Below are 16,513 nucleotides of genomic sequence, written 5' to 3' on the forward strand. Positions count from 1 at the left end.
ACCCAGTAATGAGAAAATGTTGTTTCACAAAACTTACAACCACCATTTTCACAAATATCAGATGAAATAAAAACTTGGTGTACAGATCAACAATAAGTTACTTTAAAACATACAGGGTGTTTCAGAAAGAATATACGTATTTCAAATGCATATATTTATTAAACTGTAAGACATACGAATATGAAACTTTACACACATATTTGTGAACCTCTCAAGTTCAGATTACAGATGTTCAATATGTCCTCCATCAGTGACACGAACAATATCACATTGATACTCAAATTCCTCCCATACTCGGGCAAGCATGTCCTTCGTCACTGATGTTATGGCAGTACGGATCCGGTTCTTCAACTCTTCCAGGTTCTGTGGGAGTGATGGTACATAAACGTTGTCTTTAACGAAACCCCACAGGAAGAAGTCACAGGGTGTCAAATCTGGTGCCAGTGGAGCCCAGCTGTGACATGCTAAGTCGCCAGCTCCTTGACGACCAATCCAACGGTTCGGTAGAGTTTCATTCAGATATTCACGCACTTGGCGACTCCAGTGAGGGGATGCCCCGGTCTTGTTGAAAAATGAAGATGTCTTTGTGCAGCCTCGGAAACAACCAGTTTTGTAACATAGCGAGATACTGCTGACCATTAACCATGTTTCCATCAAAGAAGAATGGGCCGTAAACAGATGATCGGGATATCGCACAAAACACATTGACTTTGGGCGAATTTCGTACATGTTCAATGACTGCATGTGGTTTCTGTAGGCCCCAAATTTGAACATTGTGTTTGTTCACCTGACCACTAACATGGAAAGTCGCTTCATCACTGAACACGATGCGTTGTGTGAAAGTGTTATCATTGTCAATAGCATCAAGAGTCTTGTTACAAAATGCCACACGTTTGCGTTTGTCATCAGGACGCAGAGCTTGTAGCAGCTGTAACTTGTACGGTTTCATAACCAACAGACGTCTCGAAACACGCCAAATTGTTGTTGTAGGCAGTTGTAACTCCCGACTGGCACGATGAGTTGATTTTGAAGGACTACGTTGGAAAGCAGTTTCAATTTTTGCAACATTTTCTTCAGGAACACGAGGGCGGCCAGGACACTTTCCTTTACATACACATCCTGTATCTACAAACTGTCGATACCATCTGCGAATGTTCCACCCATTTGGAGGATCACTTTTGTACCTCAACCTGAAACGTCTTTGCACTGTAATAACGGAATTGCACTTCGCAAACTCGAGAACACAAAATGACTTCTGTTGCGGAGTAGCCATTTTAAACATATGACGGTTACCAAGCAAAACGGAAGACAACTGACATCTAGCAGCTATTAATATAAACTAGACTATGTATTCTTTTCTCCAATAGCCGAGCCGAGGTACAGCGATCGATAGTTTGGACAAAATAATACTTTGTAATACGTATATTCTTTTAGAAACACCCTGTTTTAAAGTTTGGTAATGATCAGATCAATACATTTAAAGTTATGAATTTTCAGAGTGAGCACTCCATTAGAAATTGAAAAAATACCGGCACTTATTTTGTTCAACCTGCATTAAAATTTTAACTGGGTACGATAAAAATTTCTATCCCACATAATTAAACGTAGACTAAAATAATCTAAATTTTGTGTAGTTTGTTTCTATGTCGGACAAAGGATAAAAGTTTTATTAACATATTAACTTGGGTGTCTATACTTTTTTCCACAACAGTAGGTGCATTAATACCTTATTTTTACCTTTTGCTTATTGTGTATATGTTTTATCTTTATCCATGCAGACTTACTGTTTGGAAGTGCACGGAGTTAAATACAAACTATGTCATAACAAACATGTTTACTGTCAACCTTGGTTTTTGTTGTTGTTGTGAAACATGAACAGTGACACTCTCCCTCCATTTATCATAACTGCAGCAATGGTTATAAACATAATGAGAAAGTAAAGATTTGTCAAGCCACACATGTCAAGACGGGATGATAGCGAGTTTATTGTACAGCCTCTGTTTAATTTGCACATTCTTAATCTGTATGAACTAAGAAAAATGATATAAAAAGTAAAGAAAAAGTAGAAATAAATGAGGCATTGGCATGAAAACGAAATGGAATTACCCTCTGTGGGTGGGGGATGCGGGTGGAGAATACACCTACGGTATCCCCTGCCTGTCGTAAGAGGCAACTAAAAGGGGTGAACAAGGGATGATGTGATTACCTGTGACTAGTACCATCACGCAAGGAACACTGTGGGTCGACTTGCAATTAATACCACTATATGAGGAACACCATGAGTCTGTGATTAGTATCATCGTGGGTTGGTCACTATGGGTTTGCAATATACATGATTAGTACCACTATATGCGGAACACCATGGGTTTACATTGCCTGTGATTAGTACCACTATGTGAGGAACACCACAGGTCTGCGTTACCTGTGATTTGTACCATTATGTGAGAAACACCATGGGTTTGGGCTTTACCTGTGATTAGTACCACTATATGAGCAACACCGTGGGTCTGCATTGCCTGTGATTCATACCACTATGTGAGGAACACCATGAGTCTATGTTACTTTTGATTAGTACTGCTGCATGAGTAACACTCTGGGTCTGTGTTGCCTGTGGGTGGTGCCATAATGTATGGTACACTGTAGGTCTACAATGCCTATGATTATTACCACTATGTGAACAATACCATGAGTATACCTAGCCTGTGATGAGTATCACTATATGAGCAACACTATGAATATACATGGCCTGTGATTAATACCACTATATGAGGAACACCCTGGATTCAGGTGGCACCTGTGATTAGTACCCCTATGTGAGGAACACTATGGGTCTACGTTGCTTGTGAGTAGTACACTTATGGGTCTGTGTTGCTTGAGAGTACTACCGTTATGTGTGGAACACCCTGGGTCTATATTACCTGTGATTAGTACCACCATGCGAGAAACACCATGATTTTTCATCACCTGTAATTAGTACTACTGTAGGAGAAACATCATGGTTCTTCTTTACCAGTGATTAGTACTATTATGAGGGGCCGGCAATGGATTTTAGACCCCTTTGGACCACAAGCATCATCCCAGAAAATAAGGCATTGTGAATCGGATCTACTGATGGTTTTGGTTTCATTTTTTCCATCATCTGTTTTAGATTCTAGTCAGTGGATACATTTTGAAGTTCTAATTATTGTTTCATTTTGTTGCACCTCATACCATTAGGAGCCGATGACCTAGCTATTAGGCCCCTTACACAACAAACATCATCATCATCATCATTATCATCATCAGAAATGGAATTTGATGGGGTTCTATCTGCATTAATGGTGTAAATGGAAGTAGAACTGGCCAAGTAAACAAAGGCATATTAGGCATTAATGATGTTCTGGTAGGGGAGATATTGAGGAGGAGATACTAAGTAGTAGCCTATCAAGCGGTGGCCAGTCCCATCGGTCTGAGGCTTTCTTAAAATATTCTGACCTTGGTAAATTTCTTTCAAGTAGGATCCTGGCTGCTTACACATAGTCAAAGTGAGTGTGTCTACTCTAACACTTCAGAGAGCACTGGTGGATTGTACTGTCCTAGCCACGTGAGCACAAGGAGGGCCATGTCTCAGAATGTGAGTGAGATGCCCACTTCTGTTCCATAGCAGCAGGTATCCCGACTCAGGACCATTTGCTAGGTCACTCTGCCATTGTCTGTGGATTACAAACTAGGACTTGACTACAGAAACCCACACCATGGGTGCATTGTTGTGGTGCAACATCCATATCATTTTTGCCTTTCAATTCTTACTGCTTCTCTTGAGTACTGATTTACCATTTTAAAAAATGTACGGCTCCATGGCTAAAAGGTTTGCATGCTGGCCTTTGGTCACAGGGGTCCCGGGTTCGATTCCCGGCAGGGTTGGGAATTTTAACCGTCATTGGTTAATTTCCCTTGCACGGGGGCTGGGTGTATGTGTTGTCTTCATCCTCATTTCATCCTCATCACGATGCGCAGGTCGCCTACGTGCGTCAAATCAAAAGACCTGCACCTGGCGAGGCAAACTCGTTCTGGGATCTCTCGGCACTAAAAGCCATATGCTATTTCATTTTCATCAAATAAAAATGGTTTGACCAAGGAGGTCAAACTTTTATTAAATAATATTGTTTCAATCTGTAGCATTTTCATTTGTGAGCAATTTTTGCATCCACCTTTAATCTTAAGAACGATTTTGACATGTACACTCATATCTCATCACATCATACTAAATTTTTCCATTCTCATTTGGCTGAACTTAAGAAGTCCCGAATGATTTCAGCATTAATTTTTTTTTTTTTTTTTACCACTCAGCAGTAATGGAAACAAAAATTAATGAGCAAAATTTTTAAATCAGAATCCTTTGATACAGTACAACCAACTGCATCATCTCAATCTAAAGACTTCACACAATGTACCAAGGTATTTTGAAGTCTTTAGCTTTGATTATGTGAGGTCATATGAGTATTGCAAAATGACTGACAGTGATGTTGTGTTTTGACGGCATGCTTTCATTGAATTACTAGTTAAAGAGGAAATTCTTGCTGCTGAAATTCACCACAAACTTCAGTGTGCCCAGGGAGATGTGTACACTGGTGTTAGCAGTGTTAGATGATCGGTGAACAATTTCAAAGATGAAAACACAAGCATCAAAGATCAGCCTCATAGAGGTTACCCGTGAACTGCCTCTGCTGAACACAACAAAGATGGCGGCGTGCATGCCGGAGGTTACAAGTGTTCTCCGTGCATTAATTATAGTATTGTTGGTAAAAAGTGCCGTGACCTACGCGAAAAGTGTAACAGTGCATTCGGATGAGTCTTGTGGTGATTTAAAGAAGATCCATATACTGGAAAAACTGTTGGTAATTGAGAAATGTTCTCTTAAGTGTCTCACTTGGTGTGGCAGTGAAAGTCTCGGGCTGCTGGCATTAGGGCGGCCGCGTCGTTATGGAGAAGGCAGAGTTGTCAGACTTCTGATCGCTGGGCAGCCACTGTGGTGCCTAACTCTCGCGTTAATTGGAGACGTTAAATTGAACCCCGGACCCCAGCATTGTACAGTATGTGAAAGCAGTGGGCGTCGTAACCAACTATTTGTGAACTGTAACAGTTGTCCGTCAAGTAGTCTCAGGACATGTGCACAAATTTCTACATCAGAATACAGGAAATTAAAGAAGGGGGGAAGAACGTGGACTTGCTGGCAATGCGAAATGCCGCCACTAACGAACTCTTTCTTTTCCAATACCAGTGACGTTACCAGTGACTCTGTAAATAGCTACAACTGTAAATATGTAAATAATAATCTAACTCTCTTTGCGTTTAACGCACGCAGCATTTTACGTCCAGGTAGAAAAGAATATATTCTCGCTTCGCTCTCAAGCCTAGATCCCTCTATTGTGTATATCAGTGAAACATGGCTTTCAGACACAATTAATAACTCAGAAGTGCTACCAGATTCTTTTGTCTTGTTCCGTAAGGACCGGACCCTAACCACAGGAGGTGGAGTACTTATTGCTGCAAAACCAGAGTGTGCCGGGCTGAGTGGCTCAGACGGTTAAGGCCGGTTCGATCCTGGCTCAGTCCGGTGGTATTTGAAGGTGCTCAAATACGTCAGCCTCGTGTCGGTAGATTTACTGGCACGTAAAAAGAACTCCTGCGGGACTAAATTCCGGCACCTCGGCGTCTCCGAAAACCGTAAACATGTAGTTAGTGGGATGTAAAACAAATAACATTATTATTATTAAAACCAGAGTGTAATCCAAGTAGGCATCCCGAGTTGGAGACAACAGCTGAAGCCGTGTGGGTGGAAATTACGTGCGGTAATAATAAATTCCTAATCGGATCAGTGTATCGTGCACCGAAGTACTCGCAAACAATGAACGATGCATTGCTCTCCTCTCTGGAGCGTGTCCAACAAGTGCAGAATAATTACGACACAATTTATATTGCCGGTGATTTCAATCTGGAAATTACTTGGTCTAGAAATGCCGCCCCAGTACCAAACAATCCTCTTGCAAATAGTTTTCTCTCTACCTTCTACGACATTTTTCTCCATCAGTTAGTGTTCGAAGCAACTTGTATTACTCAAAATTCCCGTTTCCACACTAGACCTGTTCCTTACTAACTCTCCATCATCAGTCCAGTCCCTGGACGTAATACCAGGATTTTGTGATCACCAAGCTATAATTACAACTTTGACCTACAGAAAACCCTCCCCAAAACTCCACTCCAGAACAATATATAATTCTTCCCGCACTAACTGGAACAATCTTTCCTTTCTTCTATCAAAAAATCTTCCTATTCCCCTCACGACCTTCACCAGCGATATAAATATCAACGAGATCTGGGAAAACTGGAAAAAAGTATTTTTTGAATGTGTCGATCAAGTTGTGCCGAAAGTTTCCATCTCTAATAAGCGAAAAACTCCATGGATCACTAAAGAGATAACATCGGGTATTCGAAAGTGAAATTGTTTATACAGGAAATGGAAGGAAAACCCAACTGACAGTAGGTGGGAGAAGTACAGACTGGCTAGGAACAAACTCAAATCATTAATCCGTGATGCCTACAGTTCATATATCCACAGCCTTAGTTCCAATAGTAAAGAGCTATGGGCTTTCATCAGAAACAAAAGCGGCAACAGTGCTCCATCCGTTTTCAAGTACAATGGACTATCAGTTTCCTCTCCCCAAGAGATAGCAGACACGTTTAACAGTAAATTTAAAAATAATTTCACCACGGCTGACAAGGATGAAGACATGTTCACTACAAGGACAACCCTTCCGTTTCCACCCCTAACTAGCTTGTACTTCACTGCTAACGAGGTCGCAACAAGTCTTCGGAGAGCTAGACCTCATGCTGCGAGCGGCCCAGATAACGTGCCGGCCAGAATTCTCCATCGCTGTGCAGAAGCATTAGCACCTTCTCTTTGTGCAATATTGAACATTTCAGTGAATAGTGGGACTGTGCCAAAAGAATGGAAGAAAGCAAATGTCGTTCCAGTATTCAAAGACGGTGACAGGGAAAATGTAGACAACTACAGTAGAACCTCGATAATTCGAAATCGGTTAATTCAAAATCCCACGTAATTCGAAGAAGCTCTCGTTCCCGGAAACATGAGATACAGTTTTGCATGTTATTTAAATTGTTTAATTCGAAGTACGGATAATTCATAATTCGAAGTACAATGTTGGCCCCATTACCGAAATTCAGACTTTTAATTCGATGCCGACAGTTGACGAAAAAGCGTGGCTCATATAATAAATTCGTAGGCACCGAACAATACTGTCATTGCCGATGAAACTGCATTGCTTTATTTTAATGCGAGCCCAAACGGTCTTATGGTTTTAAAGGAGAAAGTGCCAGCCGGGGAATCGTACAAGGGTGGGGATGGGGGTCACTGTAGTGCGTTGCAATTGCAATGCACATGGAAGCGAGAAAATTTATCTCCTCGTCATAGAAAAGTTCGATAAGCTACAATGTTTTAAGGGCGTCGGGTACTTTCCATGCCATTACAAAGCATCTAAAAATGCAAACAGTACAGATATTCAAAAAATAATGCATTTGCACAGGGGAACCAGCATAATTTATCCTCGTCTTTGAATTGTGTGATTTTTTTTTTTTTTCTTTCGTTGCATGAGGTTATGTTCGTCAGTGATTTATCCAAGTGCATTATTTGAACATTGTAAATGCACCTTGTTGGATACATTTCGGAAATAGTTTTTCCATGGCATTGGAAAGGTTTAAGCTGTGAATCGAGGTGATTGCATGTATTAATGGGTCTTATAGAATACTTTGTGACGCGCCAAGTGTTTACATTTCTGAAGTACGGGAGAAGTGCCATGGCAGGAAATCGTACAAGGATAGAGTCATAGGAAAGTTTGATTTTAAGGGCATCGGGTACTTTGTGTAAATAAAATGCATACAGTATAGTACTCCGATGAATAAAGCACTTGCACATGGGAGCCAGCATAGATTTCTCCTCGTCTTTGAATCGTGCTTTTTTTTTCTTTCTTTCGTTGCGTGAGGTGATATTTGCCAGTGAGATATGCAAGTGCATTATTTGAATACTGTAAATGCACCTTTTTTGGATACATTTTGGAAATAGTTCTTTTTTCATGGCATTTGAAGGGTATAAACTGTGAATCAAGGTTAACTGCATGCAGTAACGGGCCTTAGAATATTTTGTAACGCGGCAAGGGTTGTTATTTCTGAACTCCGAATTGGCGTTTAATTCAAAATCACGTAATTCGAAGTCCGATTTTTGAGTCCCAACGACTTCGAATTAACGAGGTTTTACTGTATCGCCCAGTCTCAATTACATCTGGCTTATGTAAATGCATGGAATGCCTAATTGTTAAACATGTGCTGGATTTTCTGAATGAGAGAAACTTCTTGAATAACAACCAACATGGATTCCTCCCTGGGAAATCATGTACTACACTTTTAACAATAGTAATTGATGAGTGGCAACATTCCCTGGACCAGTTTAATATATCCCAAGTGGATTGCGTAACTCTCGACTGGAGTAAGGCCTTTGATCAAGTACCTCATCAACGACTGTTGTTAAAACTTAACAAGTATGGCATTCAAGGCAAACTGCTGGCATGGTTTCGATCATTCCTGGTAGGTCGGACGCAGAGCGTTGTGTTCAGTGGGGCTAGGTCAGAACAAACCCTAGTCACCTCGGGCGTGATTCAAGGTAGTGTGATAGGACCGCTTCTGTACACGATATTTACGCTGGATCTGCCAGGTTGTGTATCGTCTTCTATGGCACAGTTTGCTGATGACACCATCATTTACAGAGCCATACGCAATGAGAACGACGTAAATAAGCTACAGTCAGATCTGGATAATGTGGCTCTGTGGTGCCAAATAAATAGAATGACTATAAATGTATATAAATGTAAATATATACACTTAACGAGAGCAAGATCACAGTTACAACACCAAATTTCACTATGTGGTAAAAACTTGATGCCCTGCACCTCAATAAAATTGCTTGGCATTCACATTTGCAGCAATTTAAAATGGAATAAGCATGTAGAGAAAATATGGTGCAAAACATACAGAGTCCTGGGATTCATCTGCAGATCTCTACTGGGAGCCAGGAAGAAAGCAGTTAAGACAGCCTATTTGTCATTAGTATGGCCAATTCTGTTGTACGGGCTTCCTTCCTGGCACCCTACTACAGTGGAGAACATGACGAAACTAGAGAGAGTTCAACGCCGAGCAGAACGACTAATTACTCAACACGGTCATTTAAATACAGCCAGGTAACTGCCCTCCATAACATCCCTCTGTAAACAATTAGATATTGCTTTCCTGAGAAAATCCCTCACAGGTAACATTCATATAAACCCTTTCAACCGTTTACAGCTTAACTATCGTTCCGCTCAAAGAGATCGAGGTGTGTCCCTTTTCCCTCCATTTGCAAGAACAGTATCATATCAAAGTGGCTTCTTTAATCATTCTGCTCGGCTGTGGAATGAACTCCCACCACAGATGAAAGAAGTACCTCCAGAGAAATTTTGTAAAGAGGTAAAAAGGATGTATATATAACGAAACCTTCCGTACATAATATAATTTTTCTACTGTGTGAATTTTCAGTATGAGCGAGAGGATGGATGAAAGTTTATGTGATCCCGAGTGAGTGAGACTGTAATGTATGTGGGTATGAGTGAGTCGGCCTAGCTAAAGTATAAGTGCGGATTCGAGAGAGGGAGAGAGAGAGAGAGAGTGTGTGTGTGTGTGTGTGTGTCGAATTACTTGAATGTTGACCATGTCTTGTGAGTAGTATGTAAATATGCCTGTAAATACGGTAACTGTATATAAGCACACTATGTACTGTAGAAGGTAATTGTATATTTGAATATTGTAATTTTAAGTGGTGATGGGGGCACTTTCGTGTATGTGGGGCTATGCCCTTTCTCCATTCACCATCCATAAATTGTACCTACAATTGGTGGAAAATAAATAATAATAATAATAATAATAATAACATGAAAAAAGTTGATAACAACATTAACACTTTCAAGCACCAGCCCAACTTCGCAATGTGCGAGTGGCCCAAGCCAGGAACCGACTCTGGGCTCATGTATTTTATTGTATACAAAATATAACACATTAATTTCTTGGGCTGCAGCTTCGTAGACACTTTCCACAGATATCACTCATCAACTTACGTGCCTGCATGATCGGTGCTGCTACCTCGCGCTTTGTTATGGTAATAAAGCAGTCGATTGAAGATTGCTGCCAGTTGACCAAGCTGTTGCTGTTATACATTGTGTTATTTGATGCTGTGTTTATTTGAGCTAAAATATAGAAAATGTTTTCTGGGATTCTGATATATTGGAAATATTAGAAGAACCTTTCTTTTAAAATTCTGGTTCAGGAGAGGCGGATAATTTTGATGTGGATCCAGATTTTGATGTAAGCCTAAATAGATCATAAAGTAAGCTGCAAGTAATATAACTTAACCAATTCTTTAACTTTTTACATGGGTATTTTAATTCATAATTCCATCAAAACAGTGAAATGCAGTCTTATAAGTAGGGCTCGGAAGTTGAGGAAAAGGTTTTTTTTCCTCGAGTGTCTGAAGACGAGGTCAACATAATATGTTCATTCTGGGTCATTGTAGGCCAGAAAATGGTGGGGTTTGTCCTTTTTTTAAAATCTTTTTCGTTGTCTTTTTCTTATAGGTCCTTTGTTTTAGGTTTTAACGGCTTTTTTTTCCTCACCTTCTTTTGACTACATTTGTACTGCCCATTCTAAGTTCGAATCATCATTAGTTCATCGACCATCTCTTAAACATCTTTTCTGCAGTAAGAGATGAAATGAAAATGGAAGTGAAATGAAAAAATGAAAGTAATGCTTGAAAAAACCCAGGGGTATCAAATTATGTGCAAGATAAGTGAAATATTGAAAGGAAACAATTTTGATGCGAGTGTTTCTTGAAGAGGAAGATCTCACTTGCTTCAAGTATGAACATCTGTTCATGTGGAGAGAAGTTTCTAGATGTCTTGCAACGTGTTGTCTAAAAGCTGACTATCCTTTACACCTAAGAACATAGAGGTGCCTATTGTGATATACTGCAAAGCCAACTGAGGTAAGGTTTCCGAATTCCAATTTCTGTAATCCTAGTGTGGTTAAGACAAATATGCTTCCAGTTATACTAATTTCAATTTCTTTCTCCACGATGCCCATTGCGGATTTGCTGAATTAATTCTAGGTGGAAAAATTATTTTATTCTAAATTCTGCAATTACTTTCTTTAACAAAGACAGAAATCTTGTTTTAAAAATTATGTTAATCTAAAAATATATTAATATTTGAAAGAAGTATTATTTCACTCATATAGGCCTATTTTTGCATTGTATGTTGCATACCACCAGAATTTTGCATTTGAAAATATTATATTCCTTCATTTAATATGTAATTGAAAATAAAATTATGAATGAATTTGGATAAAATTTTTACATCCTATCAGTTTTTGGATTTTTTAGGTATTTTTACAGGTCTTTTTTTAAAAGCAATTTATAGGTCTTCAAGTTCTGAGCCCTTCTAATAAGTCATAATGTGATATATAATTTTACATATTTTTTTTTTATATTGAGGATGACAATGACGGTGACCCCAAATCGGAGCAACAGCCTATGTCATTGTGCATGGTCTGTGCCGACAAAGGAGAGTCCGCAACAAGGAAAGCAGTACAAATATAGAGACAGGCTGGGGGTTTTCTGTGTGCAGTATGGCATTGTATATGCCAGAATGTTTCAAAATATACCACACACACTATTGAAACGCTGAATCTGGACATTTTTTCACAATAAATGCATTATTGTTTATAGTTGCAACATTGTTGTAATCTCATTTCTTAGCAATCTTCTTGATTGAAAATTATACTACATTTCATGCTCTTCAAAACCTGTTTCATTAAATTTCTCAAACTCATTTTAATAAGAGAACGGACTGTCCTCTTGTAATATTAAGTATCCTACAAGACAAATGGAGGAATCTGCCTCATTAATTGATCATTTGCCTTGTTAACCAACAGTGTTTTAAATACAAAATATACAATATAAAGTCAGTTATTCGTGATAATAATATGTTAGTTTTTAATATATTTAACTCTCGAAGTAATGTTACCAAATCCAATAATAATAATAATAATAATAATAACAAATAAAACTCCATCTGTTTCATTACTCTAATTTATTTCAGGATGACCCAATAAATGCGCACGCATGCACGCACGCACACATGCACACACACACGCGCGCACACACACACACACACACACACACACCGGGTGGTTCACTAGCCCCTTATTTTTTCAGAGACAGGCAACCCAAATAATACATAAAACATAAAGATCCTTATAATTTAGTTTTATGAACACCAAACAACTTGAAATTTCTCCTCGTGGGCAATAAGGCTCTTCCCTACCTGTGTGTCATCACTGTAAATAGATCCATGGACCTTGCAAAGGAAAAACTACGAAGGCCATCCGGAAAGTAGTACCCTTCAGCGCCGCATGAAGCGCTGATGACTCGGGTAACCGCTGGGAAAGGTTAGACCGCGTCAGTGGCTTGTCTGCCTGTTGTGTCTCTGATCGTTTAAAATGTTTAAACAAATTGAGAACCCCGCCAGTTGTGAAGTGAGGGATGTGATTAAATTTCTTAATGCACAAAACATTCGACCTTGTGATATTCATCGCCAATTAACGGAGGTGTATGGAGACAATGTGATGGATGAGTCCGTTTGGCGTTGGTGTCGCAACTTCAACCTGGGGAGGGGGAATACAAACGACAAGGAGCATTCAGGGAGACCATCTGTCATTACAGACCAACTGCTGAGCGCAGTAGATGAATGCGTGAGGAACGATCGGCGCGTCACAATTGATGAACTCTGTGAACATTTTACTAATGTGTCTCGAGCAATTGTTCATGAAATTGTCAAAGACCCTCTGCATTATTCAAAAATCTGTGCGAGGTGGGTCCCTTGTCTGCTTACAGAGGAGCACAAAACCAAGCGTATGGCTGCAGCACTGACGTTTCTGGGACGTTATTCCGATGAAGGAGACTCTTTCTTGACTCGCATCATTACTGGGGACGAAACATGGGTTTGTTATGCATCACCTGAGAGTAAACAACAGTCAATGGAGTGGCATCATGCTCATTCACCAACCAAACAAAAAAAATTCAAGACAGTTCTGTCCACCAGGAAACTCATGGCAACTGTTTTCTGGGATCGCCGAGGTATACTGTTCATTGATTTTATGGCCCGTGGAGACACAATTAATGCTAATGCGTATTGTGAAACTTTTAAGAAATCACGCCAGGCAATACAAAACCGACGGCGAGGTCTATTGTCTACAGGCGTCATTCTCCTTCATGACAATGCCAGGCCTCATGCAGGTGCGATAACCCAACAACTTTTGCAGCAGTTCAAGTGGGAAACCTTCGACCGTCCCCTGTATAGCTCGGACTTGGCCCCTTTGGGTTTTCATCTCTTTACAAAGTTTAAAGACTTTCTGGTGGGAAAAAGATTTGACAGCGATGAAGAACTTAAATGAGCTGTGACTATGTATCTCAATACGCTGGTGGCGGAGGACTATGACGCTGGAGTAGAAAAACTTGTCCCACGTTATGACAGATGCCTAAATTTGCTTGGAGATTATGTGGAGAAGTAGTGTAAAGTATGCTCTTTCCAATAAAAATGTGTATATTTGTTAATATTTACTCCTGTGTCTTTATTGCGCAAACGGGTACCAATTTCCGGATGGCCTTCGTACTATGCACAATTCCATGCCAAACATTAAGGACCATTCTGCAAACATGTGATTTATTGCGCCTTGAAATAATACAGTTACCCTTAATACCATGGAATGAATAGGTTATGCCACATGCTCTGTAACGTAAGGAAGTTAAATGCACACTGTAAATCTTCATTGAAGAATTTGACATGTATGTTAACTTTTGAGGTGGAACGGCCGTACTTAAATACTAAGCCTCCAGCAAGCATCATGTAAGCTGACTTTGTGGTTGAATCGATTAAGTGATGGAGCAGATGTGTATTGGCAGCATAGTGGTTTGAATCCAGCATAATGCAAATTTTTTGAACAGCAGAGGTGCTCCATTTTAGCAGGGATATAATAATAATCAATATTTTTTTGCTGTTTGTTTTAAGGGGTGCACTCTGATTTGGCTTCTTTCCCTTAAGGATGGGTGGAGAAAGGATTGGGAAGGAAATCAGCCTTGGTTTTTTATTAAGGTACCGTCCTGGCATTCGCCTGGTGGTGAGAATGGGAGACGAGGAAAACCATTTTCAGGACAGCCAGCATGGTATTCGAATCCATAACCTACCGAGTCCAAAGCACACAAATAATAATCCATAACTACCAAGTCATATCACAGCACTTATTCATTTCTTCACGATGTATTCCTATGAAGAGTACATTGAATTGTTGTTAATTTAAGGAAAAATTACGGTCAAATTAAAAAGTTAATGAACACTGTAAAGTGGTCAATATTTAGAACACTTGTTACTCTGAATATGCAGGGTACCATACTTCCTACCTACAGACCATCATGCCGTAGTCCAACCTCGACAAACTTGACCATATTGGTCCTTAATTGGTCTGTATTGATTCGTAATAACAATAACGTATAACGGGTGATTGTTTGGTCTGCCCTGTCAATATATTTTGAATAATTTATACGTACATGTTTCAGGAGCCTTAACTCCCTTCGTCAGCGTATTTACATCAAAATCTACCTTACCTAAGTTTCAAGATATAACATCTTATCACATTAACATTCAGCATTGTCCTTTCTAACCTCAGCTCTAGATACTATATGTACACTTTGCATTTTTGCATAATAATGCCTGTTGTACCCGACACGTAAGGCATGGAACATTTTAATAACACTCTTGAATCATCCAATCATTCCTCCTGTCCTTTGCGCTCATACACGTGTATTATCATCCTGGATGGATCCACTAGCTGTGTTGACCACTGATGAAATGTTACTTGTCACTGCTTGTATTGTGTTGACACTATGAAGCTACTATCTTATGTCCAATTTGATATCGTTGGAAGTTATAACCCTTTGTTGCACTGAATATGGTCATCGTTGTAATATATAAAAAATTTGTTTTAGCCATGCATGTGGCGGCGCATGACTTTCATCACCGGGGGTTCAACAGAAGGAAAAATCCCCCCTCAGTATCTCCCCACCCCCGTGTCACCTGTGCCAGGACCAAGTTCAGAGAATGGGCATAACGGTGCACATAATGTGCATGCCTAAAATCTTCCCTGATGAGAACTTGCACCCTGAATGGTGACCACTCATTACATTTGCTCCATCGTAACCTTGTGAAATCCACTTATCTCTATTATCCACAACTTCGCTCAAAGAAAATTTTAAACACTCTGCTATTGTCTTAGCATCATGACTAGAAGGTAGAGGAAACCCCAGAATCTTTCAACTGGCTTACCGTTGGGAAGAATGATAACAAATTATGCTGTAGTTGATATATCGGTGGTCTCATCTGCGATTACCGAAATGAAGTGCGCTGTGTTTTTTTTTTTTTTTTTTTTTCTCACGACAGATTTCATACATGCACGAAAGCAAATCATTCTGAATGTCTTTTGAGGTGCCTTTGAAAACAGTAGCTTTGGACAGATGGTCTCTTAATGCAACGTCAGTTTCAGAACTAAAATTGATGAGGCCTCAAAATATGCCAGGATTCGATGATTCACTTGTTTTGTCATGCCCACGCAATGCCATCTCAAACGCGCCACAGAACTTTACACAGCATATAACGAATTTTCCGTACATGGTCGTTGTCTCTTTCCACAGACTGCCTATAAGCACAGTCAAATTACTGACAGTTATCGTGTCTTCCAGGAGATCGAATTGTAACTGGGCAAGCATATGAGATTTAGAACTTCTGTGTTTCTTTATTTTTTTTGGACAAATATCCTATATCTACCACTCCGACTTTGGTCCAAGTCCCTTCGCTTTCATCACTCATGAATCATAAAAAAAGGAAAACAAATCAACATGTTAGTAATTTCGCACCCACAGATCCACTCGATTCTTTTATACGGTATAAATCCATTCTGAATTTACGCACGATTTCATTACTTTTACTTTTAGGATGTCTCGTTATATCAAGATCAGGCATTGGGCGTCCGGCATTCTTAATCTTAATCTTAAGTTTACGCTCAAGAGAGAGAGAGAGAGAGAGAAGAAAAGTTTGTCTTCTGAAGTATCATATCACTATTCAAACTCATTATGTAGCTCCTTACCTTTCCTGGGAACAAAAATTATGGACGCAACTACAGTGCACAAAAATGCACATATGGAGAAAATATTGTAACTTCTTTATGTCCTAAAAATTAAGTTTCTGAACGGCACAACAGTGCAGAAAAACACTCACACGCTTGCACAGCGTACAATAATATTACGAATTATGGTAACTATTGCAAACTG

General features: G+C 39.7%; 1 protein-coding gene across 1 annotated transcript in view; it reads left to right on the top strand.

Moving 5' to 3' along the window:
* LOC136863217 (dynein axonemal light chain 4) overlaps window positions 1-16,513 on the top strand; it is a 122,990-nt gene that overhangs the window by 68,855 nt on the left and 37,622 nt on the right. The window lies entirely within an intron of this gene.

This window comes from Anabrus simplex, chromosome 2 (genome assembly GCF_040414725.1).
Source record: "Anabrus simplex isolate iqAnaSimp1 chromosome 2, ASM4041472v1, whole genome shotgun sequence".
In the NCBI taxonomy this organism is placed as follows: Eukaryota; Metazoa; Arthropoda; class Insecta; order Orthoptera; family Tettigoniidae; genus Anabrus; species Anabrus simplex.